Source organism: Engystomops pustulosus, chromosome 8 (genome assembly GCF_040894005.1).
Source record: "Engystomops pustulosus chromosome 8, aEngPut4.maternal, whole genome shotgun sequence".
In the NCBI taxonomy this organism is placed as follows: Eukaryota; Metazoa; Chordata; class Amphibia; order Anura; family Leptodactylidae; genus Engystomops; species Engystomops pustulosus.
The window spans coordinates 72,821,806-72,841,067 of record NC_092418.1 but is presented as its reverse complement, the minus strand read 5'-3'; the positions used below and the strand labels follow the sequence as shown (position 1 = coordinate 72,841,067).

Here is a 19,262-nt window from a genome sequence, read left to right as displayed (position 1 = left end):
AATGGAACACTTCCTAGATTATTTTGCTTTACTTTTATCTTCCTTTTAAAGAGAATTTCCCTAAAGTTTCCATTGGGTGTAAAATATGTCTATTGGCAGGCTAACTGAGAAGTTCTAGGATGTTAATGTTTCACTATTATTTATGGAATCTATCATGTTTGCACTAATTCCAAAATTCTTTGGCTATAGAAACATTTACATTTCAAAAATATCTAGATATATTAGACCACTCTAAACTAATAACACCATGAAATTTAATTTATCCAGACTCACACCAAGCAATATTTAGTTAGCAGGGATTGCAATGTGATTGTACATTTTGTAGTCCTCACTGAGACTCTGATCTTCATCTTGGGTGGGATTTTATAGATTATTTAAAATATTTTTCATCAACTTTCTTTGCGGTATCTATGTAAAAACAGTGAGAAATAATAAATAAGTGATAAGTCTGACAGTGGTGCCTTATCCGTAGTTATAACTCTAAAGAAAAGAGTCAACTCTTTTCCCGAGATGCTTGGTGGTCAGTATCCTTTTTGAATAGCTGTATTTAACAGAAATATAGGAGATATTTACTAAAACTGTGTTTTGAGTTATAAACATTAAATTGTCCACCAGCGCAGCCTCCCACCATCATGTACATAAGGAGCCCAGAGCCTCTCAATATATCTGGCGCACCATTCTCCCATGTGGTCCAAGAACAAAGATACCCCGAACTAAAAAAATCAAAATGGACATACTATCCCAATGGTGGATCATAAAATCACAATTCTTGGTAAAGTAGGGGACAGTTTTTGCTTATCTGTGCATGTGAAAAGAAGGAACCATGTATTAAATACGTAGCCAAATAGGCTGATATGCCCATTCTCTGTATTCTTTGAAAGCTTACTATGTACCCAACATTGGATACATGCAAGACAGTAATAGGTACAAAATAAAAGTAAATTCTCTGCTTCAACCTGCTTCTTAAAATAAGAAAATCAGGCAAGAAACAGAACCTCAGAATGCCAGTTCTGAAATTTGGAGTAAAGGTAATTTCTTACGAGACAATCCTTCTTGTGTAGAAAAAACGCTTTACACTCTTATCGCTATTGCTACATATATTGTATATTTTAAAATTGTGTGACGGAAGGGAACATTTGTGAAATATTCTTTTTATTAAATAGTCTTTTTATTGGTGTTTTATTTTAAATAAAAGAAATCACAAAATCTTGATCCAATTTACTTTTCATTTTTACACAGAAAGAATAGATTATAGAACTAGAAATTTATAACGGGATGACAGGAGCTACATTCTTCCTGTGTAACATCATTTTTATGGCTGAGAAGACACCTACAGAATTAGGAAATTTAGCAAATTTCCAAATAGAGGATACGTGTCATTACTCAGAAAGGCGTTTTTGTATATATTTCATTCCATTAGAGATGTCAAAATGTTGATCCTGCTGTCAGGATGAATTCCCATAGTAAGAAATCCCCATTATTTATTTGCTATTTACACAGTTGACCATGCATTTGCTGAACTGCAGGCTATTGTACAGAAAACTGCTACAAAACAAGCCAAATGCCTGAAGACAGCTGATCCCATTATATTCTGACTTGTGTTTTTAAATGTAGATCTTCAGAAGCATCCAGCCATGTTACATTACAGTGATTTATTGTCCCCTTTCTCCACTTCTCTCCTACCCCACTGTTAAGACCCAGAACAATACATCTCTTTGCCTCTTAGAAGATGGCATACCCTTTCTTTAATTCCTTAAGTGACAGCCCAAGGCATATTTTTCAGTAAACTTGGTTATAAACGTCTGAAGATGGGGTAAGGTATTTTATTTTGCGCAGCCACTAAAAACAGAGACCCTACGACTGTTTTTGTCCAGGGCTAAGGCAACAGCAAAACACAAGGAATGTGCCTTCACTTCATGGAGTTTTATACATTCCTCTTTATCAGATATTTAGGACCTATCTGTTTTTCAACTTTCTCTTTATGTAATTAGGTAACTGTTTCTCTATAAAAACAGATTTACAACTCCTTTGTCCAAGTTAAAATAATTCACCTATCTTAGGCCCCGCAGAGGCCTTTCAACAGTGGAATTGATCTCCTCCCGAGGTCTATGTATCCCAAGGGAAGGATATTCAATTTGCTTTCCCAAGAATGTGCGGGTATGCAAGAATACATTCAGGACAGACTTGAGAAGGGAAACATTTGCCCTCCTAACTTTCCTATGGCGCAGGTTTCATTTTTGTAGAAAAGAAGGATGATGGACCCAGAATATGTATTGACTTTATCTTGACTTTAATAACATCATGATTAAAAACAATATCTACATCCCTTGAATCCTGATTTGTTTATTCAGTTAGTGGGTGTCCACCATCTGATACGGATCATAGAAGGGGTTAAGTGGAAGACTGCATTCTTATATTTTCCTCATATTGAAATGTTAGAAATGTACTATTAAGATTATGTCTTAACTTATTGTATGCTAAAATGTTCAAATGTTTTGACTTCAAAAAATCACATGGGTTACATCATCCCCTATAAATCTTTGGACTCACTCAAAGCCATGAATATAGAGAGCTGGGAACACGCAACTAACGTTAAAGCCCTTCAATGTTTTTTGGGCATCTCTAACTACTACTGCAAGTTTATTAAAAACTTTATTTGTTGTTCTGTATTGCTGGTACCAAATACCTAATGGCTAGGTCTTACTGGTGGCCCTCATGCTCATACAATGTAAATACTTTTTAGCAGCATGTGAGTATGTACCAGGATGAAAAAGCCTCAAAGGTTACCGGAGGGGTTCCTCCACCCTCTTCCTCTACCATAAAAACCCTGGACTCACTTCTCTATGGATGTAATTACCGACTTGCCAAATTTTGAGGGAAAAATCTGCATTATTTTTTCTTTGATGCCATGCTTTCATGGCATCAAAGAAAATATTGTCTCTCATCTGGGATATAGTTTGTCTGTAGGTTCTGGAGAGAGTTTTGTGGGTGTTTGAGAATCTCTCTGTCATTGTCATCCACACTTCATCCAGAAACCAATGGACAGACAAAGACTCAACCTAACACTGGAGCAATCTTTAAGTTTTAACAAATGTTTAGGAGAAATGGACCCCCCCCCCTAAATTAGCTTTGAATACAGTAAACTCATTAACAAATATATCACTATAGTTCTGTAACTACGGGTTTAACCCTAAATTTTTATCTTGCAGGGACCTAGATTCTGGTAATCTAACCACCAAAATGACAGACAACAAGGTCAGGTAAAAGAAAATGTTCTCCTGGTCTAGAGTATGTTTGGGGGGAGCGGGTGCGGTTGTCTACCGAGAACCTCAAGGTTCTGTCTGGGGAAATTCACTCCATGTTACATAGGTCCATATCCTATAGGTGACATAATTAATCCAGTGTCCTTCAGTTAACAGCTGCCTAGTACATTCCGTTTTCACATTTTTCACAAATCCCTTTTGAAAAAGTATGTTCCCCCTCTGTTGAAGTTGTCTAACCCTCCAGACCCAGTTCTGATCCTGGTTAAACTGGAATTTAAAGAGGAGAAAATTCAGTATTCTCATATGGTTCAGAATTCTGTCCAGTATGTGGTTAATTGGAAGGTTTGTGATCCTAAGGAGTGGACATAGGTCTCAGCTCTGTGTTTCCTAAGATTTTACCATTGCCAGAATCCTGTCTCCAGTGAAATCTGCTCTGGTTAACTAACAGTGACATACTATCTCCTCTATCTCCCCAATGTCATTGCTGCCCTGTCTGTTGTCTGTCTGTTGTTCTTTGCCTGCTACTTCCCTGATTCTCTGTTTACCAGTTTGCCTAGTGATTTTGTACTGCCTCTTGGTTCTGACCTGTATTTGGTGACTATCCAGATCTGTTTGTATTGTATAATCCATGTCTCCGTGTTTGCACTTTGGCGGAGGAAGGGAACGTTGACCAGTTGTCTCCTACCCCTGAAGGTAGGTAGGGTAATTAGACAGGGGCAGCTAGGAAGGAGGTTTGGTCTCAGGGCCTACTGTTTTTTGTTTCACCAGTTCTTTTCCTGACTCTGCATAACACCTATAACAGACAAAAAAATTTTGGTATTGTGTTTACCAATATGTTTACTGGCTTAGCAGCATATTTTATAGCACATAAAATAAATTAAATAAAGCTTTCAGTCAATTTATCTCAAAACGAAAAGAAGATGTTCCTTCCAAATCCGCCAGTCACTCAATAGGTTGAATACATGTCTGTCTGTACATTTTTCCCATATGTACAATAATATGTCCTGATATTACCTTGACTTAAGCTCTACTGGGGACATGTGTAACAGGATAGATTTACATTAATTTACCAGCACAGTAAATTACATCCCTAATGAGGGCTGGGGAGTTTTCATTGCACAAGTCCTTTTTTATTTTGAAATTGCATCATTGGGACATTATGTTCGTAGATCACTGCCAAAAATGTAATAGAGCTCTACATCCCACCGCTTGCAGCACAGTTCGTGCTATTTAGGATATCTACATATGAGCTTATATGACATCACAAGATTAAATTTTTTATCTTTTATAATGGACTATTTAGTTATTCCTTAAAGAAAGTTTTGATGCCAAAATGAAAATTCTCATATGTGTCTGTTGGCAGGTGCAAACCGTCACACTCCAGCTAAGCTCTTAGAATAGGAATTTCAAACCCTATAGAAACCCATTGTTCTACTTGACATCAAATTCCATAAACTCAAATACTATTTTATTTTACTTTTTCACCTAACTGAAGGTTATACCACACACATTTTGTTAAGTTTTACCAAGGTAGTCAAAAATTGTAATTAACATCTGCCGATGAATCAAAGTCCTCTACATTAGGAAGTTGCCTAATCTCAGTACTATTGGCATTGGCATTGTTTGAACCAACTAATGCAGCTATTTAAAAGCCACCTACAGTATTTTGCCCAACGTAAAGATTGCAAGTGAGTGTACTGTAATTATATATTTGATCTTTAAATTTGCCTAAATATACAGTATACAGGCGGTCCCCTACTTAAGGACACCCGACTTACAGACAACCCATAGTTACAGACAGACCCCTCTGACCTCTGGTGAAGCTCTCTGGATACTTTACTATAGTCCCATACTGCAATGATCAGCTGTAAGGTGTCAGTAATGAAGCTTTATTAATAATCCTTGGTCCCATTACAGCAAAAATTGTTTAAACTAAATTGTCACTGGAGCCAAATTTTTTTTGTCTGGATCTACAATTATAAAATATACAGTTTTGACTTACATACAAATTCAACTTAAGAACAAACCTCCGGACCCTATTATGTAAGTAACCCGGGGACTGATCATATCTTAGTTCCTGCTACTCTCTTTCTATTCGGATTGTATAACACAAAATAGGGTAATCTGACCTTCTTAAAGGTTAAATGAAGGCCTGGAAATTGAGGATAAAAACACAAAACATAACTTACCTTTTCACATGATTCCTTTCATTGCTGGCAGCAAGTTCACTTCTATTTTGTGGTCCACGCCAGACTAGAAAAGGTGGTGTTTTATATGTTTCAGGTCACCAATAACTGTCTAAAATGGTACAAAAAAATTACTACTTAGGGTTGATTCAGACGCAGTGGTGACCTGAAAACAAAAAACGTTAAGTAGGTTATTTTTTTTAATTCAATTTCCAGCCACTGGTCCAACTTTAAGGGAAATTGGAAAAACCCTTTAAGCACATATATGTCTATATCTAATATGTCTAATATAGCTGCACCTTCAAAAGGAAATAAATTGATGTCAGACTTAATAGGTCATTAAATAAATGAATGAGTTGAAACTTTAAAGGGGTATTCTCATCTGAGCATTGACACCTAGTTTAATTCACCTGCCATATACATACATTTATTCAATTGGATGTTAAAACATAATTTCCCATAGTTGTCCTTGGATACGACCACCTCTGTTGGAGTGATTGCACAAATAAACAAATTGTTTTTGCAAATGAAAAATCTGGTAGTAACTGCATGTCCCAAAGACATCCCATAATAATTAGGGCTGAATCCAGGTGTCCAGACAGGGCTCAATAGCACTTCCGTGGACCCCACTACCAGACTGCGGAGGAGGTGATATTCAAGGTCAACTACGGTATTTTATTTCTAAAGGGCAACATGGCTACATTTATGGGAAATGAACTTAACACAGGTAATTATTTTTAATAACCTCTAATTAAAGAAATATATGCAGTAGCCGATGATCCCTTGGCAAGGGTCCCCGATATAAATAGTGAAGAGGCAGCACTCCAACAATTGCTTGAGAAGGGTGCGGAGTAGCACCAAAACGTTGCGGTTTGATGGAATAAAGGATCACCATTTTTCTACAATTAAAGTACATATGTATGTCCAAATGGTAATACCCCTCTAAGGGCTTTAGTTGAACCCTTTAACCCTTTCATGACTGAAGATCTTTGATGTCTCAATGTCCAGGTCAATTTTTTGCAATTTTGTTATGCATTTCTTTAAATGAAGATATCTTTGGAAAAGCTTTAGATATCAAAATGATTTTTACTTTGTTTTTTTCATGGCATGTGAGACTTTAACTTTATAGTATAGTTTTATTAATTACATATTTTTATTCCTTATAAAATTAGCCAATAAATGACTACAAATGTGTAAAAATAAGCTTTTTGTCATTTTTACAATTAATGACAAAATATTGTATTGTTAAACTGAATACATTTTTACCAAAACATGTTATAACTATGTACAGCATCATTCCATCACCCTTTCCCCTAATTCAGGTACAGATGCAGAGGGTGCATGTACTTATGCAATTCTGCAAACTGTAAGTCTTTTCTGCAGCTCATCATGCTTTCTGAATTCAGCAAACCTAAAGCCTGGCACATAAACACAAATCTGGTGTTATATTAAACAGGAGAATCTGTCCTAAAAATTATATATGGATGCTTCACAGAACCGAGATACCCACTCTTAAAGTTACAGTTGAAATCTCAGAAATAGACAGCTGTATATAAAAATCTAATTTTTTTTACTACAGCTTTAAGAGTGTACGTCTCATTTTCTGTGCAGCATCCATACACAATCCATATTCATATTAAAGGGGGTAATTGTTTAATATGACAGAACTGATATAGCCGTTTGAAGATGGCCACTGTCATGACGTTTATAAAAGTCCTTTCTGCACAGTGTATGTGGAAATGGGACATATATAGCCGTAGAGCAGTCCTGAAGGGGTTAAGCAAAAAAGCAGTGCAAGCGGTAAATACCTTTTAGCCATGAGTAAAAATGACCTCTGGTATCACATAGTTTTTTCTTCTTTGAGTTGGTCTTTTGTGTGTGTGCACTCCATGGTTGGCTTTGTACAGCAGGCAGGAAATATATACGACCCCAAGCAAGTCATTATATCTCCCTTGTACCCCAGATCTGTAAGAAAAAGGAGAAAAACTGGGCTATCCTATCCGTTACAGCTGTCCGCTGACCTTTCACATTCTTAAGAGAAACTGATATCTATATTGCAAATTAACAGATATGGAAGAAAACTTAATCTTACAATAACCCAGCAAAGACGCTACATTCCAGGTTTCTTGTGTGGTTTATATTTAATAAGGGCTAATAGGTCTTTCGACTAAGAGTATATTACTATAAAGAAAGAAACACAAGCCTACAGTACTACTTACCAGTTCATATCACTGTATAAACAATTAGGATTCTGTCCTGTGCCGGAACAATCCAAATTGTTTTCATTTGCTTCACATGGAACAGCTCAACTACCTCTACGTGCTAGCAAGGACCTCTTCACACTGAAATACTCCCAACGTATGGTGAGCTGAATACATAATATTTGGTCTGTATTCTTTTGGAATTAATGCGTAAAATAAAAACATTTGTAAAACATTCATGACCTCATTTCACATGTACATTTGGTTATTAACTAAGCTCTGTTATGTCCCTCTCATACTAAATATATAGGTAAGTGCAAATCTCCAAATTTCACATGTGACTGTTTTTTTTTCTACTTTGTAGATCCAATATTTAGCTCAGCTGGAAAGGCAATATGAAAATCATGTTGGAGTGCTGGGTTGTGAGGATGCTAAACACTCAAGAATCTGCTACTTTTAGCAGAATTTGGCTTTCCATCTAATGTAAGGGGCCTTATGACTCTTTCATTGGCAGATTTCAACCCAATAAGGCAGATATTGGGGTGAAATGAATAGTTTCAATTTGGAGTTCTGAAAGATATGTATGCAGACTACATATTATTTTTCGGACTATAAGGCGCACCCAATTATAAGGCGCACCATCAATAAATGCCTGCTAAAACATCTAGGTTCATACATAAGGTGCACCCGATTATAAGGCGCAATATATTATTATAAGGATGAATGACCAGCAGGTGGCAGACCTGTGCACTGTGCTGTTGTCTGTAAGTATGGTTTATATATAAGGCGCACTGGACTATAGGGCGCACCTTTGATTTCTAAGAAAATCAAAGGATTTTTGTGCACCTTATAGTCCGAAAAATATGGTAAGTTATAGTAATTAAAATATTGCAACTTATCTACACACTACAGTGGTTATTGCTGCTTATTAACACAGCAAAGAAATAAGCCATAATAAGAAATTACTATTTCTCAGAACTTCAGTTTCTAACCATTTCCCTGCAAGTTAGCCCTTGTCTAAACGAGCCAATAATCGAACAAATATGTATTCATGAGGATTGTGATTGGCAGGATTAGGCCTGTCCGCAAACAATTGCAGCAGTATACAGCAGTGCCCTGAGAATGCTGGTTCCTGATAATTGCTAAATAGACAAAGGGAAGATTCAGCAACAATACAGGAAATATATTGTAGGCTGATCTCAGCCTACACAGAAATCGTTTGTGATTACAGATTATTACCCTGCCAAAAAGTGATAATCAAATTGGTATTTAAGTGAAATGATGCTTGTTGTGGGCCTATCAATGGGCCAAATAAAGGAGCTCTAAATCTAGTCTTAAAAGGAACCAGTTTGCATAATTTAACATAATAAACCATTATCAGTAGATTAAAACCTTCCAAATCATGTTTCTTTTGTATCCGAGCGAGGTGGTATCGTCTAAAAAAAATTAAAGAAATCAAGTCTTAAATGATATGCAAATTAGTTGCACAAAGTTTTGGAGGTGGGGAACTCGCTTCCAAAATAAATCTCTTTCCATATCACTTTAAAGATGAATTCCTGACTACCCGGCTGTGGTATTAACGGTACAAGATTTGTGAGGTGTTACTCTCCTGATCAGGTAGTAGTTTATTAGGGTAACTTCTGCAGCTCTCTACCATCATATCACTTAGGCTATACTCCCTTAGAATTCATCAAAAGAATACAATATCTTACAATCAATAGCCAGCATTTACCCACCCCTTGGCTATTAGTAACAAGTGAACTTTTAAACTGATTATCAATCAACATTAACATTCTGATAATTTGATTGATTATCCTATTAACCTTAACACCTGATAACACAATTCATTTATTATGTGATCTGCATTTAGATTGTGATAAGCAGGTGAATGTGATCAAACAGCAGCTGTGTTTATCCTACAAATAGGCACCTAAAATTGTAATGTCACACTGAATTTCCTCCTAATTTACAGGTAGACAAGAAAGTAAATAACTAAGGATTGTGTTCTGTTCCAGTGTATCATGGTAATACTCATTATGCATATAACTCATAAAGCAGCATGTCTAGGCTATACAGCTAGTACAGCACTTTGTTGCATGTCATGTGTCTGGGACTATATTCTGCTGGAATAAAACTATTTATGCCTTTTATTTCATGTGGAATATTACAGTATAAAATGTAGCATGCTACAAATTTAACCCCTTCAAGACGCCCGCGTCAATAGTACGGTGCGCGTCAGGTGCGGATGCATGGAGAGGGCTCACGGGAGACATTTATCAGGATTTATATGCTAATTTATTGGTGTATGTTACAGGGGATAATATTCATAACTGGACCCTCTGCTCTATTATTATATATATTACATATAGTGTAAATGGATACAGTATATACTGATAACAGTCACTGATACTCTGTGGTGAGATGTCAGTGTGTACTGAAGCCATTGGGTCATTAACATATCAAAAGGCTTTGAACAGTAAGAAGCCACCATGAACCAGGTGTGAGATTCCCTGCACACACTGGGGTCTATCCTAAGAGGGTCTTAGGGTGGAGTTATAGGTGGTGGGAAGGGATTACACACAAGGATATTTAAGCATGGTAAAAACAGAAATCAGTCTCTTTTGTCTCTTGCTCCTGACCCCCTCCCCCCGGACGTACAGCACTTACCTAAGGAACCAGGTCATATATTGTGTGTGCTTTCTGTGTATGTATATAACTTTATAAGAGTAATTATAACATAGTACTTATTATAATATAGTAGACTTTATACGTGTACCTATAGATATTCCAGGTGTTATGTGTTTTACCATATATATATACATAGCTAAGTGTTTACAGTGAGTGTATATATATTAGTGTAACTACATGTATAACCTGTAGCCGTATCCCATTCACACGTGGATCTCTGCCCTACACGTGTATTGGAGGAGTAGATATATAGATGCTATTGTGCATGAGTCTCTATATGTACATGTATATGGTCAGGTACTGGATGTGATTCCTGCTTCAGGATATATTAGATATATATATTAGATTATATTGTATATACATACACATTACGGTGTCTGGGAGGGGTCAGGAGAAGGTTTGTGTCCAGTTGTGTTCTCTATGTATTTTGTATTGTATTTTATGTAGTTACTTTGTCACATGTATGTTGTTAGTAAAGTATTTTTGTATATAAGTATCTGCGAGGGTTGTATGTTATTCCTGTGATATATGAAGGACTGGAGTAGGTGCTTATGGTAAATAGCACAGACTAAGGGGCTGGACAGAACCACTGAAGCCTAGAGGAACCGAATAGAAACCCAATCCCCTACCCCCCTTTATCAATGGCGAGCCAGGCCCAAATGTCATGATCCATCTATATTAGGATATAGTGGTGAAATTGTTGTTATACTGTGAACTTAGGTTATTAGACTGGGTAGGTTCGGACAGGTAGCACAGTTTCATCTGAGGCCTAGTATGAGTGTGGTTATTGGCAGTGAATCTATATAAGTTCAGTTCTTAGGATTCTGGTTGTTTTCTGTTATCAGACCCTTGTGAGGTGACCCGGGTGTGAGGGTCTTTGCTTTGTATAGTCCTTAGTACAGGAGTAACACAGATCGCAGGGATACAATGACTGGCAAAGTGGAACATGTGATTTTTGAAAAGTTGAGTAAATGTAGTTCGTTTAACCCAGTGTTATCTAAGAAAGAGGAATCTATTGAGCTGCTATGGGAATCCCTAGTAGAGCAGGCGAGTTCCTATGATAAGTTGCATATTGCTAAGCGCAGTGTACTGAACCAGACATCTAAGAGGCTCCATATGATGGCCAAGCTTGTGTGTGTATTTGAGGAGGCCATTAGCAAGATGGAGAAGATAGATGGAGACAAAGGATCAAAGGTTCCTGAAGATTTGCATTGCAATTGTTGTAAGGAAGGGGTTAAACAGCTGTGCAGCTTAGAGACAAAATTGGAAGAGCAAATGAAGGCTATAAAAGAGCGGGAAAGCCGCATGCACACGCTGCAGTCTCAGGTCGCTGAGAAGGAGAAGTATTATGCAGATGTGGATAAGGTGTTTATACAGTTATACATGGAAATAACCGAATATAAGCAAAAAGCAGCAAATACTGAGGTGATTATTGACAACCTGAAATGTGAAATAGCAAAAAGGGATGAGATCATCTGTAGCAGGCAGACGTCCATCAAAGAGTCTTTGCCCACGAAACAAGTTTGTGTTTCGAGTGCAAACAGGGGGAGAGATGAGACTGAACCTGCGGCTGCTACAGATCACTCCACACCCCGGCTTGTTACTAGGCCTGGACTACTGGGCAGTCGAGTAGATGGAGGGACAAGCATTGCTGGTGGGATAAATGGAGGATTAGAGGGCAACTCAGAGACGTCAGTGATCAGCCATAACCTGCATGTGTGTGACAGTAATGTACAGGAAGCACAATCTTCCCATAAGATGGAGAGGATGCAATATCTGTTGAATATATGTAAATATATCCCAAGCTATGATGAAAATTTAGATCCTTTCACTTCCTGTGACACGTTTGAAGGTTATTGTAAGAAATTTTCTGTTCCAATGGAACATCGCATGGAGCTGTTCAAGCTATGGCTACCAGCACATCTTTACCAAAGATATGAGGCCATAGGGAAAGCAGCCCCCAGTAATGGCCAATTTCATGATGAGGGAGACAGACTTTCCATCCTCATGAAATTGGTAACAGGGCATTTGGATGTCACCCCAGACATACTGGTTAACTTCAGACCAACCATCTATGATGAGCCCTTGTCTCTGTGTGGGAGGTTTGAAGTTATGTATAGAAAGGTGACTAAGAATCATAGTCCAGGAACCCCACAAGGCATGATCCGCATGTTTGTGGAGAAGTTTCCATATCTTGATACCACAATTAGATTGAATGCAGCAAAAGAAGCTTCACTCATGGAGGCTGCCCTGGTGATAGAACAGGTCAGACAGGATCTACTCAAAGATAGAAGGTCTATAAAGATCAGGAAACAGATAGCAATTCACCCCAGACTGCAAGGAACCCATGTACAAAAGAAAGCATCTCCCAGCCAAATACTGAGGAAGTGGGGGGGTGTTAGGTGTTTTCACTGTTTACAGTATGGACATATAAAGAGGTTCTGTCCACAAAGGGTTAACCTGTATGAACGGGGGATGGTCTCACAAAATGAGGGGCACAAATGTGTGGCTTCACATGGAGCAGGACCACACAACTGTACAACAGACAGCCCTACTGGGAATCTGCTGCAATAGGCTTAAGGTTGGGGATCCATAATATACTTGGCCAAAATTAATAAAATCATGGATTCCCCATATATTGGCCAGGATGTGTATTGTAAACCTCATTAGCTCTCATTGCTTGGTGATGAGATTCTATCACCTAGAGGGGGGAGGGAGGAGGTTTACTGTCCCTGAACCTGTGTAACTAGTCTGTTTGTAACAAGTGTTAATGAGGTCCAGTCCTTTTGTTTTCAACAGCTCAGAGGAGCAGAAGTGCAAGGGAAGTGTATTGTTCAGTCATTTATGGCTCAATCCTGAAGTCAGGCCTCTGCCTGTAAAGACAAAGGTGTTAATCGTAAATAACAAATTTGGCCTTTCTTTATGTTTGCATATTTGTTTTGGCAATATGATGGTTCTTAAGCTAATGTGGTACGCAGAACTCTCTACTCTCAGTGATTGGATATTCACCTGGTAACATGTTAAGCAATTACAAAATAATATCCACTAAGATTGGTTGTATAATCTCCCTAATTTCTGGCACCTCAGTAATTAAAATTCGGGTAGAGGGGTGATTACCTGCCCCTGTCTAAGTGCAATAGGTCTCAGGAAAGGAAGTGGTCAACTATCTCTAGGACCTATGGAGCGTACAGTGTAATTCGCCAGCAAAGTCCGCGGCGCAGCCAATAGTCCGTGGGGCATAGCTCTCGCTATTGGGGATTCTGCAGGGAGTGGGTAAAACCATGGTGAACTGCAGAGGCGCATTATGGTACAAAGACTGTTCAGTCGGACGCGGGTCTTTTAAGCTGCCGGTCAAAGGGGAAGCACCATAGGAGTGACATTCCCAGCCTTTGTTTATACCGTGTGATCTGAAGGTGCCAGGTATACAGTATATAAAGCTTGCTTTTTGCTAACCAATGTCTTAGTGGTATATACATGTATTGCAGGTTGTGTTCTGTATCATGTGACAATCACTGAGGATTCCTCCTCTATGCAGTGTCCTCTTCCATTGATCATTCCAGGTGGGAACACACAGAGAAGCAGTGAGTGTCTGTCTACTGAAGGAAGTGCAACTAGCCAATCCCTCTTCTACAAAGATGGCATGAAAGCTGGAACCATCCATCCAAAGATTGGGCCAAAGATGCAAATGAACTTGTGATGTGCACTCAAGACCATATGGACTGTGACCTCTAGATGAAATATAATCTTAATGTCTTTCTGTTTTTATTTTACACCTATACATGAAAGGGTGATTTTTGGTTGTATTTGTCTTTATTTTGTACTTAGTTTGTTTTATTTTATGTCAAACATCATCACATAGAAGAGCAGACTCCAGCATAGTGTGTCAGGCATCTGACATCAGGGGGAGATGTTACAGGGGATAATATTCATAACTGGACCCTCTGCTCTATTATTATATATATTACATATAGTGTAAATGGATACAGTATATACTGATAACAGTCACTGATACTCTGTGGTGAGATGTCAGTGTGTACTGAAGCCATTGGGTCATTAACATATCAAAAGGCTTTGAACAGTAAGAAGCCACCATGAACCAGGTGTGAGATTCCCTGCACACACTGGGGTCTATCCTAAGAGGGTCTTAGGGTGGAGTTATAGGTGGTGGGAAGGGATTACACACAAGGATATTTAAGCATGGTAAAAACAGAAATCAGTCTCTTTTGTCTCTTGCTCCTGACCCCCTCCCCCCGGACGTACAGCACTTACCTAAGGAACCAGGTCATATATTGTGTGTGCTTTCTGTGTATGTATATAACTTTATAAGAGTAATTATAACATAGTACTTATTATAATATAGTAGACTTTATACGTGTACCTATAGATATTCCAGGTGTTATGTGTTTTACCATATATATATACATAGCTAAGTGTTTACAGTGAGTGTATATATATTAGTGTAACTACATGTATAACCTGTAGCCGTATCCCATTCACACGTGGATCTCTGCCCTACACGTGTATTGGAGGAGTAGATATATAGATGCTATTGTGCATGAGTCTCTATATGTACATGTATATGGTCAGGTACTGGATGTGATTCCTGCTTCAGGATATATTAGATATATATATTAGATTATATTGTATATACATACACATTACGGTGTCTGGGAGGGGTCAGGAGAAGGTTTGTGTCCAGTTGTGTTCTCTATGTATTTTGTATTGTATTTTATGTAGTTACTTTGTCACATGTATGTTGTTAGTAAAGTATTTTTGTATATAAGTATCTGCGAGGGTTGTATGTTATTCCTGTGATATATGAAGGACTGGAGTAGGTGCTTATGGTAAATAGCACAGACTAAGGGGCTGGACAGAACCACTGAAGCCTAGAGGAACCGAATAGAAACCCAATCCCCTACCCCCCTTTATCAGTGTACAAGCCCTAAAATAATCAAAATGCCCTGAAAACCGCCAGCCATTGTGATTATTTTCCACATTATGTGAAATTCAAGCCAAGGGAACGTGAAGGGGTGCAGCAAGCGGCAAACAGTTGCGGGCTGATAGTGCAAATCTATGCCAGGCTGAGTTCTATGCTGCACAACCCAGTAATAAGAACAAGAGTCATGAGTCTGAATGTATCTGAGGCGCATGAAATGCCAGCGTATGAGAGATCTCTCCAGTAAGGATAACTGAACACACCAATTTTGTAGGAATCAATCCATAATCTGTTGTATATTAGATCTTTACCTATCCTTCCTTCAGCCTATTGAGGGCGTAGAAAGATATTACATATTAAATGTTTACATGTCCTGCCTATTGTTCCCAGGAAAGATATACCATAATTAAAGGTATGTGGAATCTTTCAACGTAACAATTGATCCCAATAATTGTTTCATGTAAAGGTGCCAGTAATGAGCTGATAGAAGGACCTTTCACATTGGACAATGATCAGCAAAAAACATTCCTGAGGTTACATGCGCGTGACCGTTTTTGTAGCTGTGAACTGACTCGACAAATTGTGGCCAATGATCTGACTCGACAAACTGTGGCCAGATCACGGCCACTATTGACGTCTTTTACGCCCGTCACGGTGCAGTGAGCACACTGTCTGCATGTGCATGGTGATTTGGAGAAGAAGTCAGACAAGCATTTGATTGATCTTGTGAAGGGTTAGCTCTATGTGTTTGGTCAAAAGGCCCAGACATTTTAGATGTAAATAATCCAAACCAGCCAATTGTGGGTATCAATGTAATGTTTATAAGGATTCTCACCTCTTCCCCTGATCCATTTGTTCTGGGGATAGTTTCTAAGAAATTAATAGTTTCGAAGGAATTAATATTCCTCAAAGACAGAACCTTTTCTTACTGGTATAACTAATTTTACATCCTTCTTATGTCACCTCAGGTCATCACTAGAGATGAGCGAGCACTAAAATGCTCGAGTGCTCGTTATTCGAGACAAACTTTTCCAGATGCTCGAGTGCTCGTCTCGAATAACGAGCCCCATTGAAGTCAATGGGAGACTCGAGCATTTTTCAAAGGGACCATGGTTCGGGAATAAAATGTGTTAATTAATTGAAAAAGAATGTCTTCTGATAAGTGATCAGATGTATGCAAACATCTGCAATCTATTCTTCACTGTTCCGCGCGTATATTATCTCCCGACAAGTTAACAGATGTGAAGAACAGTGAGGAATAGAATAAAAACAGTGAACACAAGATCATTTAAGTGAAAAACACAGTGAAGAATAGATTACAGATGTTCTGCACATCTGCTTACTTGTCGGGAGATACGCTGTCCCGTGCCCCGCTGCTCTCCGTGCCCCGCTGCTCTCCGTGCCCCGCTGCTCTCCGTGCCCCGCTGCTCTCCGTGCCCATGTCTCCGTGCCCCATGTCTCCGTGCCCCATGTCTCCGTGCCCCATGTCTCCGTGCCCCGCTGCTCTCCGTGCCCCGCTGCTCTCTGTGCCCCGCTGCTCTCTGTGCCCCGCTGCTCTCTGTGCCCCGCTGCTCTCCGTGCCCATGTCTCCGTGCCCCATGTCTCCGTGCCCCGCTGCTCTCCGTGCCCCATGTCTCCGTGCCCCATGTCTCCGTGCCCCGCTGCTCTCCGTGCCCCGCTGCTCTCCGTGCCCATGTCTCCGTGCCCCGCTGCTCTCCGTGCCCCGCTGCTCTCCGTGCCCATGTCTCCGTGCCCCATGTCTCCGTGCCCCGCTGCTCTCCGTGCCCCGCTGCTCTCCGTGCCCATGTCTCCGTGCCCCATGTCTCCGTGCCCCATGTCTCCGTGCCCCGCTGCTCTCCGTGCCCATGTCTCCGTGCCCCATGTCTCCGTGCCCCGCTGCTCTCCGTGCCCATGTCTCCGTGCCCCATGTCTCCGTGCCGCTCCGTGCCGCTGCCTGATGTCTCCGTGCTGCCGCTGCCCCATGTCTTCGTGCTGCCGCTGCCCCATGTCTCCGTGCTGCTCCCCGGTGTCTCTGTGCTGCTCCCCGGTGTCTCTGTGCTGCTCCCCGTTGTCTCTGTGCTGCTCACCGTGTTCTGCAATGTGTTCTTCACACATATATATTGTTCTTCACATACTATTTTGTTCGCACCGTTCCGCGCGTATCTTCCGACAAGTAAGCAGATGTGCCGAACATCTGTAATCTATTCTTCACTGTGTTCTTCACTGTGTTTTTCACTTAAATGATCCTGTGTTCACTGTGTTCACTGTTTTTATTCTATTCTTCATTGTTCTTCACTGTGTTTTTTTAATTAAATGCTCAATCTCGAGCAGGGGAAATACTCGTCCGAGCAACGAGCCGTCTCGAGTACCTTAATACTCGAACGAGCATCAAGCTCGGACGAGCATGTTCGCTCATCTCTAGTCATCACATCTGTGCAAGCACATCATCCAAAGCTTGTACGAGTGAAGTAGGCACATTCATTACTTAGGGGTCTTTTTTAAATCTGGGGACAAACTTGAAAATGGGGGAAATCTTTCCTAAATATGGCGCAAAATGGGACATATGACACTGTCATAAAGAGAAATTGTTTTTGTTGCCTATGTCAACCAAGAACATCACAACTATTATTTTTCAAGAGTGCTAAAAGAAATGAAAGGTGTGCTGTGTTTGGTTCCAATGGATAACAAATTTTAAAAACCACCACCATCACATCACTAAAGTCAGCCTATAGAGCGCTTACTGTATTGCAGCTTTTCCCTCCTCAATCACCTGGTGATGTCTGGTTAGCATATGTTTGTCAGAGTCAATGCAGCTCTGAGGATAAAGCCATTAGAATAGAATAGTTGTACTGCATTACAATGCATGATCTTAAGGTTTATGTAGAAGGGCAGAAGGCTGCCTTGGACTCACCAGGGTCCATAGAGAGTTGTTTGTCCACTGGGGGAAGGTCTTCCAACTGAGAATAGCCTTGGGGGTCTGTCTTCCCTGGGAAATATCTTTCACTGTGAAATAAGAGCCAGTCAACTGATCACAGGGTGCCAGATAACCTTGCATAACCCCATTCTAAATTCCCTGCCATAGCAAATCAGTCAATCTGCTCATTCATTTGCTAAATACCACCCAAAAGTTTGCTGCATTTTAGCATTTCCTCAGTTTCTCTATTCGGCTGCATTTCTTCTATTGTGTATTCATTGTATTGACCTAGTTTACACCACTACACAGATACTACTGTACTCCATGTCAGCACTGGAAACCAGAAACTTTATGGTATTAATAATATTATAATACTGCTGAGCTTAATTCTGTGTAGGGTATAGAAATGATAATTATAAATGTTGATACTTATTCATAATAAAGTAATGTGCTCTCCATGGAGGTTTTATACTTCATATGTGGATCTATATATTCTAGCCCCATTATAATGTTCAGAAGAATTACATTGGCATTCTGAATAGTGTTATCTGGCATATTTTGACAGTTGTATGTCCTTGTAATAAGTGGATGTTTGTTTTCACATTTATTTAATTGATATATATATATATATATATTATTTTATATATTTGTTTAATTGGCTGTGTCCTAGTTTTTAATTATATCTATGTTTAATTTGGTGTCTGCACTTGTCATAAGCTTCTCCATTTTTCATATATTTCAATAAGTTGACTTTGCATTGACTCTGTCATTGATCATTGGTTTAAAATATGAGAAAGTGGTAGTTGTCGGTTGAGTCTCCCATAATATTTTTACACATTTTATGTATTAAACAAATCTATCTATTATTTGTGGATTTTAGAACATAGCAGAAGTAAAGAGTGGTAAACAAGAGTAAGTGAGAGTACAAAGATTTTATTTTATGACCAAAGCAAGTGCAGTGAGTGACACAGAGTGTAAGCTTCCATGTAATGTTTGGACTGATAGATGCGTTCGGCCTGTCCATTCAGAACAGCATGTGAAAGGGGAGAGTTTAGTAAATGGAAGAATCATTTG

At 39.3% G+C, this 19,262-nt stretch overlaps 1 long non-coding RNA gene across 1 annotated transcript; it reads right to left on the bottom strand.

Annotated features, from left to right (window-relative positions):
• Window positions 1–270: 270 nt before the first annotated feature.
• LOC140074634 (uncharacterized) lies at window positions 271–18,270 on the bottom strand. Its single transcript, XR_011849220.1, has 4 exons — window positions 18,186–18,270; window positions 18,016–18,089; window positions 7,258–7,414; window positions 271–408 (listed from the first exon to the last, which is right to left on the bottom strand). It is a non-coding gene; the product is annotated as an uncharacterized lncRNA (long non-coding RNA).
• Window positions 18,271–19,262: the final 992 nt, after the last annotated feature.